Here is a 14,300-nt window from a genome sequence, read left to right on the forward strand (position 1 = left end):
CTTCCAAGAGGCAAAATCTGTTGGGTGAGGGAAGGTCTTTTATTAGCCTGGCTGGTAGAGATGGAAAAAATGAACAAGCTTTGGGGCACGCGAGAGCTTGATAGTCGACAGATCCGAGCTTTATAGATTTGAGCAGTAAGGTATCAAAATAACACATGGCACAACCTGGAGTTGTCAACAGACTTATAAATTATGTAGAGCATGTGTGCCCTTGTGTGCCTGCAGCTTGTCCGTCTCTTTCCACTTCAGCTGCTTGAGCTTATAAAAGACATAACAGCTCCCTGCAAACCTCCCCTCTCCTCTGTCTTTAGACCATCTCAGACAGAAGAGCACGAGCATCACTTTGAGTTTAAACAAAGGTTTGGAAAGCATGGATTTTATGATGTCTAGCTGTAGTGTGGGGTTTAACTCTTTTATGTGTAGGATCTCCTGCTTTCAGCTTCCAGGAGGAGCTTGGATTAACAGTGACGTTATACACTTGCAGAGTGAAACATCTGGGGCAAAGAGCTATCAGCTCTGAATTTCCTTGAGAAGAAGCAATAAAAGTTCATTCCTTTCTCTGATATTGTTGGAATTAGGTAGATCCAGCCACAGCCAGACCCTGCTGGGAGAGCAGCAGTGTCCCCAGGGAAGAGCACTGAGCCACTGACAGCCAGGAGCCCAGGCATAAGGCAAAATATATTTTAGCCTTTAAAATTATTTTGAATGATTTTCTTTATTCAGACTTCTTCCATGATCCTTCCTGAGCACACACGGGGAAGTCTGGAGAATGCTTTACATTCTTTATCTTTTAAAAGCAGCAAAACCCTGCATAGCTTTCATGACACCTCTGCATGGAAACTTATTAGTGAAAAGTGTTCTAAATAATTCATAAGCCTGTTGACATCTCTAGGCTTCGCTTTGTGGTGGTGTGAAACCTCATCACTCAAACCCATCAAGCCTCTACCTGTCAGGCAGGAGGTGTTGGCACGGTTGGTGCCAAGCCCTGTATGGTCAGTGGGAAAGGCAGCACCCATGGATTGTCACTGTTTGGCATGTTGGGTCTTTCTTAGGGCTGTAGGAGATGCAGACCCCCCCATGGGCTGGGTGTTTTAATAGATAAAATAGACTCGATGTTGCAGGGCAGCCTTGCTGTAGTTCCAGAGACAGCAGCAGCAGAAGACAGCTGGTCCCAGGTAAGTGCAGAAGGTCCTAAATCCACCTCCTGCAAAGCTGAAATGATCGTTCTCAGGATGCTGGGACTCAAGAGATGACAGAATTACAAGCACAATTACAAATATTCAGAGAGTGCTCCATCAGATGGGGCGGGAGCCTTTCTGGGAGCCAACAGGATGCTGCTGGGAACTGGAACTGGGGACAACTGAGAACACAATCAGATTTTGGGAAGCTGTTTGTAATGGACATCATGCCTGCTGGGACTGGGCTAGCCTTGCCTCTAGTCCTTTTCCTGTTTTCAGCTATTAAATAACTTAATATTTTGGTTTTAGAATGCCCTGAAGGGAATTGCTCCTACTTTGCTCCTCTCCCAGCAAATCTGAATTCACTGTGGCAAGACTGTATGAGCTGAGGACTCAACAGGCTTACTTCTAATCTATAATTCAAGCCTCTGACTGAAGGTAAGAAAATGGTGTGGTTTTGTTTGGAAAGTGACAATATCTGATGATCTAGGAGCCAAGAAAGGATAAAACAGAGGTGTCCTTCACTTGGTTTTTCAGGAAAGAATATCAGGGACGAGTGGTTGCTGTCATTTGCACTTCACAAGGGTTTCATGGAGTGTCTTGCACCTCGTGTGTGGTTGCACCTGTGTGTGTGGTTGTACCTGTGTGTGTGGTTGTACCTGTGCTTAGAGCTCCCCACAGCACCTGCTAAACTCCTCCAGAAAGCATCATCACAAAGTCCTGCCTGTCCCAGTCACTAGACCTGCAGAAACCTGTCGTGCCCAAAGCAGAAACTACCCAAAACCTTTTGCAATTCAGGATTTCTAGAGGTGTGATGGAAGTACAAATGATTTTTTTGCCAGACTACTTATTTCCTGCTGATTTTATTTTGCTACGTTGTATTTTTGGACTTCTTCCTAAACATGCTGCCTTTCCAAATTCTTTGCTAAGTATCACATGTAGACATCAAAAGTTGTGTTGGCATTTTTGAGAATTTTCCAAGGTTTTGCTGTTGTTACATTTGCAGAAACCATAGCCCTCACATAGCTGTGAATCACTTGAATTGCAGGCATCCAGCCTGACAACTACTCAAATTACTTAGATGTTACAATACATACAAATAATGCAGAAAACAAGATATTTTGGCTTTGGAACCTGACCTGGAAATGGGTTGCTGGAGGAAATGGAGTATTTGAGTTGCTTTTCATTTTAATGAAAAGGAACCAACCCTCTCAGATCTGGCTAAGTTCAGCACTTGGATTCTTGAGGGGTTTTAATCTGGGCTCACAAGAGGTTGCCTTCAGTGCTTGGATCTGTTTAAATGAGCTTTTCCTGCTATTACTGTTTTAATCAAACTGGACTGGCGTGCCCAAGAACAAATCAACAACATGGGGGGAAAGAGCTGGAGGGTGGAGAGCCAGCTCACCAGAAGTAGCTGTGATTTTCCCTCTGGATTGCTTCATTTTTACCAACTGTTGGTGAACAAATGTTGTGGCTGCAGTGTGATAAAGAGGAATGGTGTGTTAAGTGTGAAGGGTTAGGTCTCCATCTGACACCAAGGGCTTTTTTGACCCAGGTGACTTTACACTTGGTGAGGATCAGGTACAATTTGTGGGTCTACATTTTGCTGGAACTATTATTCAGATTCTATTCTTAAAAAGCAATTTTACATCAGCTTTGTAATGCGGCTTTTTGCGTAAATCCATGGCTGTAAAGGATGGTGAAGAACCACTGCTGTGCTTCCAGAGCCTGGTGTAATCTGGGGAATCAGCAATTCCTTCATCACAAAACAAGGCAAAAGCCCCAGTCCTGCCACCCAGCCATCACGGTGGGGCCCATGGCAGTGTCTTCAGCAGCCACTCTCACTGGAGAAGATTGATGGGCTTTGGTCAATCCCCATTCCTGGAGGACAGCCTCAATTCACTTTTTATCCTTTTTCTTGATGTTTTCTTGGTCCAGGTTGCCCAGGGAAGCTGTGGCTGCCCCATCCCTGGCAGTGTTGAAGGGCAGGTTGGATGGGGCTTGGAGCAGCCTGGGCTGGTGGGAGGTGTCCCTGCCCATGCAGGGGGTTGGATCTGGATGATCTTTCAGGTCCCTTCTAATCCAAACCATTCGATGATGCTATGATATAATTCTATGACTGGTTGTCTCCTGTGACTCTGTTGACCTAAGTGTAGTGTCAGGACTCTTCTGAGCTCATCACCTTCATCTTTTCCCCAAAGAGTAGGAATCTGGTTGTTGGCTGGGCTGACAATATTTCCAGCATCCCCCATGCAGCAGGTAGATGATGTGGATGGGGGATTGTGCATCCCTCAAAAGGAATAGCTAAAGAACAGAACAATTTGGATTACTCATGAAAAAAAAGTCTATCATTAGAGTTTGTTATGGTGTGATCACTTCCAATTTCCACCTGTATTCTGGATGTACACATGCAGCTCATGCAAGCTAGTTTTTCTCATGGTTTTCCCAAAAGAATGGAAAACCAGGTATTTCCATCACCCCGGGCTTCTAAACCATTGGAATAATGGCATTTGTTTTGGGAAAGAGTGTTTTGTTTTTCAAGCCTTTCACAACACTGAAAGGATATTGAGAACATCTTCGTGTGTTTCTTCAGTTTCCACCAAGAAAAAAACAAATGTGGCTCTTCTATGTCAATTATTTTACATCCCTGTAGGTTTTGTGCTAAGCTCCTGTACAGAGTCAGTGTGTGTTATGGATAGTGTGGAACTGGACTTGGTGGGTTTTAATGCCTTTTTTTTTTTTTTCATGTTTATACGGAACATTTTGAAGCAGCAATTAAAATAATTAAGGAGGGTGAAGAAGTCTTTAGCATGCAACAAAGATTTCTGCAAAATGTTAATTTCTGTCAAATAAGTGAATATATGCACAGATGCCTCCTGACAGAGGCTGTGATTTCTGAGTGCTTTGCATGCCAAATAACTTGTTTACCCCCTCAATGTTTGCCAAGTTTACTGTCAATTTACAAATAATTTCCATTTTGCTGTTTATTCTGCTGCCTTTTGATGGATATGTCTTCCAGACTTTTATCTTGCATGTAGACAAACTAATTAATATTTTCCCTTCAGGCAAATATTTTTTTCTTAGATCTAAATGTGGGTTAGATTCTTCTTCGTTTCCATATGCTTTGTTCTGTCAATCATTTCTCTTCTATGTTACTAAAAATGTACCTTTGTGGATGTCATTTCTCATGTTTTACAGATTTATTTCACCTACATCTATATGGGGACGTATGTATGTGGAGAGACATATTTGTTATATATGTGTTCATATGTGTTTAGGCAGAGAGAGTGAAAATACTCACTTCATGTTAAGGTTTGGATTTTAAGGCTAAAGGAAAATCCATTTTGTCTTGCCTGTTGCTGCCGTTTCCCAGGCTTGACCTCACTGTTTGTGGTTCCTGCTGCCCATATGGCACAAGCAACACTGAGTACCTCTCTTCAGCAGTGTCAGCCCTGGTTCCTGCACGTCTTTTTGACCTAGTCCAGCCCTACCAACCATGTATAAAACACCCAGTATCTCCCATTTCCTCCCTCCTGCTCTCGTCCCAACACAGGTTGCAGCGGGTCACCCTTTGGAGATGAGCAGGAGTGGACTCGGTGTATGGTTGGACTTGATGATTTTAAAGGTCTTCTCCAACCAGAATGATTCTTTCTGGGATTCTGTGAGTGGTCCTGAGCTGTTGTGGTCCTTTTGGAGGGATGCTTCCTCCTGGGATGCCCTGACCAAGCTCTGCTGACCTTGGAGCCAAAAACTCCTCCCGGTGCATCGCTGCAACACCTTTCATCGACATCCAGGTATGTTTAAAGATCTGCCATGGCTAAATATTGTCATACACAAGGAACAAGGCTTCCACATAGTCTCTGCAGCTTCCACTGAGCTTTCAAGAGGTACTGGAAGACACAATGTGGGATAAAAAGAAAATAATCTTGTGGGAAGGCAGCATGTCAACCACGTTCTGCTGAGAAAAACACAGGTGGCAACTGAGCGCGCAGATACTGCCAACAGATTCTTGCAACTTCCCAGTCGTAAAAATATCTCTGCAAAAAAATCCTCCCCATGGCTCTGTTTACAGAATGCTTGGTATTTCCTATATCTGGAAATATTCTGGTTGTAGCTCCATATGTCGCAGCCAGTCTGACAAGCTTGCTTCTGAGCTGTTTGCAGGTTGCAGTCTGTCTGCAGGGCCGGGTGCTGATGCCTGCAGGTTTTTCGGCCCTGCATTACGGGCACGATTGTCTTGTTCACTTTGCAGGCAGAGCAAAACAGAGCTGGGACTTAGCAGGGTTGGAAGAAGCTTCCTCCTTATGCCAAGAAGAGAACAAAAATCTCAGCCAGAACCCCAGGTTTTTTATTACTGGTTCTGTTTCAAATGTATCTCTGTAATTTTCTGCGTTGCTGCTTTTGTTTCCATCGCCGTAGTCAGCGGGACCGGGAGATTAAAAACCAAACTACATTATCTTCACACATCCTCAAAACCTGTCGAGAAAGGAGGAGAAATTAAACAAGGACAAAAACTCACAGTGAAGTGAAGCTGTTTCCTTTGAGCTGCCTTATTAACCAGTCAAGTGCTTGACTGCCACTGTCAGCTAGATTTCTGTAGAGGAAGAGTGGCGTTTTGAAAAATACAAATTCACCGCCTGCACAAGTTAATGAGGCCCTTCAGCAATGTTCATTGATAGTGTAAATTCATCATAATACCCTGCTGCAACCCACAAATGGGATGTGCATACAGGAAATCATCCACTATTAGGAATTCGCCAGACACGAGAAGAAAAAGAAGCCATTGATAAGCAGAAAGCTCATCTCAACCGCTCGGTGCTGATGGGTGTGCAGCACATTAGGAACGCCAGATAGTGCCACCATGATAACTTATTAAGGTGAATTGAGGTGGCTCATCAAGCATATTTTGCCTTCCTTTTGTTCATGTTTTATGGACTTTCAGCTGCCTCCCTTGCATTAGCCAGTGTCAGGGTAGATAAGGGTTGCTGCCGAAGAGCTGCCACCAACAGAAAGGGACAAATCTCTCCAAATATGTTTCTTTCCTGCACACAAACAAATGCATTTAATTGATTTTCAGCTGCATATGCAAGGGATGGCTTTACAGACACCAAATTATCTTCAGGGCTAGACAGTACAACAGGAATGGACAGTAATAAAAATTAGCAATGCCCTAGAAAACATATAGCAAGGTGACTTCCCGATCTTTTAAATAATTATCCAGCAATGTTGTTTTGTTGTCCATATCCGTGAATAAATCTGTGGTGCAATACTCCTGCCCTTATTGAATAGGATCAGTCAAAAAAGTCTCTGGGACTGTGAGGCTAATACTTCAGTGTGATTTGTTTGCTGGCCAGTTTCCATCATCCTGCTTCAGGGAATGAAGAGAAAAATGAATACCTTGCATCGTGGTCATAAAATGGTCAGCATCTTGAAGAGAAGAGGTGTATAAACCTGTTAAAATCTTGAAGACCATGGCCCCTGATGTGCAGGACACCACCAAATTATATGATGAGACCTAAAAAGCAAAGTAGACTGGTATGAAAAGTTTTTGAAACATCTGCGTTCATCTCCTGAGGTCTTGATTCCATATAGATGGAGATCTGAGGAAAGACTACGCTAGGTAAGTCTCTGAAAAGTGTCTGGAAAAAGAGAATCCCTACCCTGACTCCACACTGTCCTGATCATCCCACATGGAATCAATCTGCTTGTTGCAGAGCCACAGCTGCTGCTCAGGGTGCTGGGCAGAGCAGCAGAAGTCCAAACAAACACATCTTCTGTTTGTAAACAGGAATGATGTTGTTCCTGCTGCCTTTCAGACCACTTTGGTAGCTCCTCTGCACTTCTTTTCTGGAGGCAAAATCATTGAATGCCAGGATGGAAGGAACCTCAAGGATCATCTTTCTAGGTAATAATAGAGGTGACGCAGCTCCCTGCCAAGCTGAGACTTAAAACTGTCCAATCCTTACTTGCAGTTTCTGTGAGCCCTTCCAGTGTCTTTATTTGTGCCTCTTATGTCTTCCCCATGTTGCAAATTATTTCAGAGCTGACAAGCCAGAGAGATGCTCTTTGATCCTCTCTGACCCGTGTCCCTTCTGCCCCCTCCTCTGCTCCATCAACTCCTCTTTCCCTCCCCCCTTGCCTCATCTGACTCTCCCTTGGCCCAGGTCGCCCCCCTCTCCTGAACCAGTTTTTCTCTCAACTCCTGCCAAAGTCCATCCAATGATCTCCAAAGGGATTTCAGAGCTTCTGAGGGGTGGTTTTCAAACGAAGCTGGAGTGCCCGTTGCTCGATGCTCTGCAGACTGTAGGAGATGAAACGGAGCTGGATGCTTTTGTTCCCTCTGCCCGCCACGCAAATCCCCAGCTGATAATTAGGAACAATAGATGAAACTCTGTTTGGTATATATCATAAGAAGAAATCTTATGGAAACATTAGGCAGCCTATTATTGTAAGGCTCTTGTAAATACTGTTTTGTAAGAAGAACCTATCTAAGATGATGTAAAACTTAATATTCCTATTAACGAGATGTACCAGACTCTTTCCAATTCGTATCAGTGGAAATGCATTTTAAATTACAAAGCACTCATATTTTATCTGAGTCAATGCTCTGATTCAGATTGCCTCCTCTTTAATCCTACTTTCATTCAAAGTTTCACAATCCCCATCTTCTTTTTCCCATTTCATGCAATATTTTCTGTGTTTTCAAACTATAATCAAAGCTTGTTAGCTGCTTCCCAGCCATGTTTGGTTGAATGGGAATATGAATAATACCAGCTATTGATGTCTTTATGTTAAAATTTGATGTATTGAGTGAGTGGCACATAATCTGTGGGGAAAACACCTAGAGATAACACCTTGAGATGATTAATTGTGTTTACAGTGCATTCCTGTAATAATTGTTTACAAGAAAATTTATGCATGCGTTGCTGCCCCAGTTCAAAAGAATAACTCATCAGATTGTCAGGCTCTCTGCTCTTGAGTATTCGAGCTAATTGCTATCTTTGCTAGTTGAGCATCATAAATCTTTCTTCCCCAGAACTGAGAGGAGGGGTTTTGGATCATGCTTTTTTCATGCAATGAAAACCTTCTGATCCCTGGGAATATTGGATTTCTCATGCAGGAGCAAGAAAACCTGATGCGTAAGGGGATGATGGCAATGGGAGATGGTGACAAGTTGCCCAGTGCTGTTGGGTGCAGCTTCCTGAAGTGAGCTTGTACAATTGTGGGCTGAAATCTGTGCTGCGGAACTGTGCCAGTCATGTTATTGATAATGAGCAACGTGTGGGGATGTATCATAGAATCATAGAACTGCTCAGGTTGGAGAAGCCCCTTGGGATCACCCAGTCCAACCATCACCCCTACTCTACAAAAGTCTCCCCTAAAGCACATCCACCAACACCACATCCCAACCACCCTTCAACACACCCAGGGATGGTGACTCCACCACCTCCCTGGGCAGCCTGTTCCACTGTCTGACCACTCTTGCTGTGAAATAATTGCTCCTAATGTCCAGTCTGACCCTGCCCTGGTGCAGCTTGAAGCCCTTCCCTCTTGTTCTGTCACTGATCACCTGTGAGAAGAGACCAGCACCAACCTCTCTACAATGACCTTTCAGGTGGTTGTAGAGACTGATGAGGTCTCCCCTCAGCCTCCTCTTCCTCAAACTAAACATTCCCAGCTCCTTCAAGTGTTCCTCTTAAGATGTAGGCTTAGTCTTCTGGATCTAAGACCCATGGAATTCCCCTCTCTGCTGTTGTGCCGCTCGCTCCCCGCGGGCTCGGCAGGGATGGGTGGGAGGGCTGCAGAACGTGTCCTCTGCAGCCATCTCTGCTTATTACTGCTCTACTAACAACTGCACACTTCCCCCTTTTGGAATTAAGTCCCCCCTTAAAAATTCACAGAGAGAAACACGCTTTCTTTTTGCACAGCTTCATGAATTTGGGGGTTTTTTTTTTGTTCCATTTCCAACTTTTGGGTTTAATTATTTCATAAGTAACTTGACTGTAGTTAAAGGAGCATTATCAAAGCAATATGTTGCCAGGAAGTAGTTGATAACGATTAATAATTCCTGATTACATTCCTGTTCCAGTCCATGATCATGATTATACAAATGTTTCTGGTGTTATTTTTCAGTACAAATCCTTCTTTTCAGTGTGTTTTTTTTCTTCCTTGTTGACAGTGTGTTGGTCAGGATACAAGGGACACCGACCTATTTGCTAGTTTAATTAAAGATGTCAGTGAAATCCTTACAGTTTGCCTGGGAAGGAGCAGATTTACTTGCTGCTTTTATGCACACTGGGGGATTTAAACATTTTGAGAATTGCTTTGGTGATTTTTCCCAGGAGATAAAGGAATGGATTAAGTGAAGTAGTTTCTGACTATAATTGGTCTGGTTTAAACACTTTAAAATAACTTTAAGAAATAAGAAAACACAAAACAGGTTTTCAAGTAGGGATTTAACTTCTTTTTTTTTTTTTTTTTTCCCCAGCTATGTGTTTATTTCAGCTTTGGTGTCTCATTGTGAACTATCAAAGTGTGCTGTGCATAGGGCAGTATATATGTTCTTTAGCTCTCTGAGCAGCAGTCCAGGCAGAGGACTGTCTGAAGGAGAGGAAACAAAAGGACTAAATCTGAAGAAACAGCAGGGAAAGAGAAAAAGGAGATGAGAAGGGGGAAGAGAAAGAGAGAGAGAAAGAGAGAGAGAGAGAGAGAGAGAGAGAGAGAGAAAGAGAGAGAGAGAGAGAAAGAAAGAAAGAAAGAAAGAAAGAAAGAAAGAAAGAAAGAAAGAAAGAAAGAAAGAAAGAAAGAAAGAAAGAAAGAAAGAAAAGAAAGAAAGAAAGAAAGAAAGAAAGAAAGAAAGAAAGAAAGAAAGAAAGAAAGAAAGAAAGAAAGAAAGAAAGAAAGAAAGAAAGAAAGAAAGAAAGAAAGAAAGAAAGAACGGAGGGAGGGAAGGAAGGAAGGAAGGAAGGAAGGAAGGAAGGAAGGAAGGAAGGAAGGAAGGAAGGAAGGAAGGAAGGAAGGAAGGAAGGAAGGAAGGAAGGAAGGAAGGAAGGAAGGAAGGAAGGAAGGAAGGAAGGAAGGAAGGAAGGTTGGTTTTATACAACATGGGGTCTCCTTTCTGCCTCCCTTTCTCTCAGCTGGGTGTGTGGCCAAGAGAAAGGAATTGCTGCTGATTCTTGTCATTGTCATTTAGAAAGAGGTAGATTTGGCATAAAGAAAAATCTTCAAATGACTCCACCAAGCCTAAGGCTGCAATCCCTGACCCCACTGGGTCTTCTAATGCCAGCCAAGCTGGGTGAAGGCAGCACAACTGAGCAATGTGATAATAAAAACTTTATATAACTTTAACAGCTAAGACCCAGGCTTGCAATTCCCCCGATAAGTGAGGATCACTACTATACATACAGTCACTACAGTTTATCAAAAGTTAGTGACAAGGGAATTCTTGAGAGAAAAGGTAAAAAAGATAAAAATAACATAAAAAGCCAACCAGGACTTTATAAGCAGGTTTTGATCAAAAGTAGATGTAACAACACAACACATGAAGCAAGTTCTGTAGGAAATACTAGACTCTGATCTTACAAAATATTCCAACCGTGCCTATCAAGAAACATTAATAACAGTGTTATTGACAGAGTATTCATTTAAAGTCTTTTCTGTTGGATACAATTAACATTTAGAAGAGAGACAGTTATAGATACTCAGATGATATATAGGAAAGAAACAATGATTCATCTCCAACAGTAACGGCACCAAACCTCACAGCAGGGAAATTGCATTTCTTCTAGCATTTGCTTTTGGTTCTTCAAAAGTTAGTCTAGGCTTGCTCTGAGTTTGGCAAAGAGTTAAGTTTGGCCCAAAAGCTGCTCATCCCAGCTGGCTTCTGAGCCCTTCTTTTTAGAAGGCTGACATGGTATCTGAATATTGCTAATATCTGTGTTTCTGCACAACAAAACATCGATGGCAGACACTGGTCTGAGTCTCTTTGAACATGACCATGGTGAGCTAGAGGTGAGCTGGCTCAGGAGCTTCTGTATTAGTAACTGTTACTTTCTTCTCTGCATTGGTACCTGCCTGGAGGCCTCTCCAGCCAGCTGGGGTTTGTGCATTTTTAGAAGATGCCAGATCAGACAGGAACTAACAAAAAAATGATCTCAATTGCTTGAGATTCAGGAAATCTAAACTGAGACAGAACTTTCTACTGTAATGACCTTGAACTAGAGCAGGGTAAGTTTAGATCTGGGTATCAAAAAAAAGTTCTTTGCAGAGAGGGTGGTGAAGCACTGGCACAGGTTGCCCAGCGAGGTGCTGGAGGCCCCATCCCTGGAGACACTCAAGGTCAGGCTTGACCAGGCTCTGAGCAACCTGGTCTACTTAAAATGGTCCCTGTGCACTGCAGGGGGGCTGGACTGGGTGACCTTCAAAGGTCCCTTCCAGCCCCACACATTCTATGATTCTATGAAATACTCTCTTCACCAGCAGTCACTGTTTTGGTAACTAAGAACACCGGGTTTAGAAAAAGTGGTGTGGTAAGAATGAATTGAAAAATTGCCATATATCCCAAACAAAAATTCCAGATTAAATGATGCCCCAATAGGAAGACGTGCAGGTCTTGAAATGGAGCTCTCTCCAACCAAACTGCTTTAAATCTGATCTATAATAGCCCGATAGTAGTTTACTTGTAATAATTCTGTACGGTGTGTTTTGCATATTGTTGAAATGCCTCCAGCATGCATATTAAACAGTTAAAGAAAATTAATCTGCTTGAGCAGTGATAACATTTGTAGAATGAAATCCTCACGATTAGAAAGACATTTGAAGAAACCGCGGTAAAAGGTGCTGAAATGTTCTTGAAGAAATGCCACATGTTGCTGGGGGCAGTAATGAAACATTTCCATATAAAGTACTACATAAACACATATAAAATGTAGACATATGTTAGCAGATTATGGAGTGTGAGAGTGATACAGTAGTGATGATTATTTGCAAGTGTTAATGGTACCGAAGCTTAAGGTTATCTCCTGCTCTTGGACCTTATATGTAAATAATTATATCTGAAAATATGCATCTCTCAAATGCAATATACATTCAGCCCTTCTGAAATACTGTGGGTTTATTGATCTGCAGTATATGACAGTAAATTCCAGTAGATTTATGCTCAGCTATCAGTGAACATATGGCTGAAGACTTGCAAGTCTGAAAGCAAGTTATTCACATTACATCCCCTTCCACGTGGTTAAGTGCCTGCCAGTCCGTGATCAAGATGCAAAAAGGTGAAGGCAAAGATACATTGTCCACAGGCAGGTGATTTTCCATGCGTAGCACACAGCAGTTGTAGCAGCAAACCAGAGAAATTGTAGCTCTGCCTTCATCTATCAAAGGTTCCCAGTGAATGTGTCCATCTACTAGGCAAATAGATCTGGTTTTCTGAAATTTGTTTGTGTGAGAATAACCTACATATTTCCATCGCCTACAGGACCCAAAATACTACCTCAAAAAAATGAACTCTGAGAAACAGCAGGAAAGACTTTAGCTTTGGGAATATGGTCTGAGGGAGCCTTCGATTGAGGATTTTTGCCAAACCTCTTCCAAAGCCTTTAAAACCTTATTTTTTTTCACAGACAACTGGTGCATCTTTCCTTCAATTAAAAATGCTGCACGTTGCTCGTGCCCCAGGATCTAAAAGCACAATTATGAAACCAAGTAAGTTGGCTGAACATTTCTTCTGAGATTTTGTTGTTGTTTTCCTAATGAGCTTTCATTTTTTTTTCACATCCTTTTTTTTTTTTTTTCCTTTCCCCCAAATGTTTGCTTGAATTAGAAAACATTCTCTGTACTCCAAAGTGGCAAATCACTTGGGACTCGTTTCTGAACAGTGCTGAGAAATCCCTCTTTGCATATCTTTAAAGGTGTTGCTCCAAGAAAAACAGGAATTTGTAACTTGAAAGCCTTCATCAGCCCTGCAACTTTGGAATAAATAGTTCTTGAAAGGACTCAGCCCTTAGCAGGCCTGGTGTGCACTGAAGCTATAGAAATTCAAGCAAAATACACTTCGTTATGTTCATCTATTTAATGGAAAGTGTCTTCATCACAGAATTGCATCACCATTTCCATTCCATAAGGAACAGGAATAGAAAAATCAGGTATATTAACAATATCATCATACTGTAGAATGCCTTAAATCCCTTCTGCTTTTATCCCTATATTTTTTAAAATTGAAGACTAGGGTGGCACAGTACGTTCATGAAAAACCTGCTGGGTTTTCTCTAGATATTGGTCAAAAAAAGCCCCCAGTTGTTTCTTCTGGTTCTGTGTCAGGCTTGTTCTTGCAAAAATAGGAAAAAATATGTAGGCCAATGCAGGGCAAATTAATTATAAATTAGGAAAGGCATGATAGTATTAATTTGCATTTCATAGCTTGGTGCTGTTTAGTTGTCAATGTAAAGATTCTACATTTAATTTTTGCTACTAATGTACAGGGAAGTTGTGGCTGCCCCATCCCTGGAAGTGTTCAAGGGCAGGTTGGATGAGGCCAACCCAAACTATTCTGTGATTCTATGATTGTATGGAAGACATATAGACCTTAAAAGCAAAGTGTCAGTTTAACTGTGGTGCCTTCCAAACCCACATTCCACAAGCTGCCTGAAGAGTCCGACCTGTGAACACCATCTGGGAGAAGGGAATCAGTGTTGGTGAGATTGTTTGATCTAAATTTCAAAGGGAAAACTGAAACCATACTTGGGGTGCAAAAAGGTTCTGCAAACAGAATAATCCATGCCCTCTTTTTTACTAAAGGTGGTGAAGAGAAGCACTGTTCCAGAAGAGCTCCTGGAGGAGAAGCTCAGTGCATCAACAAACTTCAAAAGGAGGAGCATTAAGATTTGCAAACAAAGAACCAGGCAAGTGCATTTTCCAGGTATTTCTATTTTCAGAAACCCACCTCTATCCTTTCCAGAAAGGACTTGACTGTCATAATGACTCTCTCCTCTCTCAGCTCTGTATTAGAATTGGGCTGATCAGGTCAGGTAGAATAAAAACTCTCCTGAATCTTTGGCTAAAGATCAGAGGAAGCCATTTTTCCTTTAAAAAATTACATTTCTTTTCTAATTTATTTTTTTAATT

General features: G+C 42.1%; 1 long non-coding RNA gene across 1 annotated transcript; it reads left to right on the plus strand.

Moving 5' to 3' along the window:
* The first annotated feature begins 282 nt into the window (after positions 1-282).
* On the plus strand, positions 283-14,071 carry LOC127389830 (uncharacterized). Its single transcript, XR_007890712.1, has 4 exons — positions 283-359; positions 1,488-1,616; positions 12,800-12,881; positions 13,974-14,071. It is a non-coding gene; the product is annotated as an uncharacterized LOC127389830 (long non-coding RNA).
* The last annotated feature ends 229 nt before the right edge of the window (positions 14,072-14,300 follow it).

Source organism: Apus apus, chromosome 12, assembly GCF_020740795.1.
Source record: "Apus apus isolate bApuApu2 chromosome 12, bApuApu2.pri.cur, whole genome shotgun sequence".
Lineage (NCBI taxonomy): Eukaryota > Metazoa > Chordata > Aves > Apodiformes > Apodidae > Apus > Apus apus.